Here is a 1,237-nt window from a genome sequence, read left to right on the forward strand (position 1 = left end):
GAACTAGCTTTATAAGCACGTTCAAATAATTTTACACTAGAGTTGAACTAGCTCAATAGGCCAGTACAAATATTTCTACACTAGAGTTGAACTGGCTCTATAACCTAGTTAAAATAATTTTACACTAGAGTTGAACTAGCTCTATAGCCTAGTTCAAGTAATTTTACACAAGAAATGAACTAGTTCTATAATCTAATACATATAATTTTACACTAGAGTTGAACTAGCTCTATAGCTTAGTACAAATAATTTTACACAAGAGTTGAACTAGCTCTATAAGCTAGTTCAAATAATTTTACACTAGAGTTGAAATAGCTCTATAGCCTAGTACAAATAATTTTATGCAAGAGTAGAACTAGCTCTAAAAGCTAGTTAAAATAATTTAACAATAGAGTTGACCTAGCTCTATAGCCTAATACAAATGATTTTACACTAGAGTTGAAGTTGCTCTATAGCCTAGTACAAGTGATTTTACACTAGAGTTAAACAAGCTCTATAAGCTAGTTCAAATAATTTTACACAAGAGTTGAACTAGCTCTATAGGCTAGTACAGATATTTCTACACTAGAGGTGAACTAGCTCTATAAGTTAGTTAAAATATTTTTACACTAGAGGTGAACTAGCTCTATAAGTTAGTTAAAATATTTTTACACTAGAGGTGAACTAGGTCTATAAGCTAGTTAAAATAGTTGTATACTAGAGTTGAACTAGCTCTATAAGCTAGTTAAAGTAAATTTACACTAGAGTTGAACTAGCTCTATAGCCTAGTACAAATAATTTTACACTAGAATTTAACTAGCTCTATAAGCTAGTTGAAATAATTTTACAGTAGAGTTGACCTAGCTATATAAGCTAGTACATGTAATTTTACACTAGAGTTGAACTAGCTCCATAGCCTAGTACAAATAATTTTACACTAGAGTTGAACTAGCTCTATAAGCTAGTTCAAATAATTTTACACTAGAGTTGAACTTGCTCTATATCCTAGTACAAATAATTTTAAACTAGAGTTGAACTAGCTCTATAAGCTAGTTCAAATAATTTTACACTAGAGTTGAACTAGCTCTATAGACAAGTACAAATAATTTTACACTAGAGTTCAACTAGCTCTATCAGCTAGTTCAAATAATTTTACACTAGAGTTGAACTAGCTCTATAGTCTAGTTCAAATAATTTTACAATATTGTTGAACTAGCTCTATAGCCTAGTACAAATAATTTTATACTAGGTTTTAACT

The sequence above is a fragment of the Triticum dicoccoides genome, chromosome 7A (assembly GCF_002162155.2).
Source record: "Triticum dicoccoides isolate Atlit2015 ecotype Zavitan chromosome 7A, WEW_v2.0, whole genome shotgun sequence".
In the NCBI taxonomy this organism is placed as follows: domain Eukaryota; kingdom Viridiplantae; phylum Streptophyta; class Magnoliopsida; order Poales; family Poaceae; genus Triticum; species Triticum dicoccoides.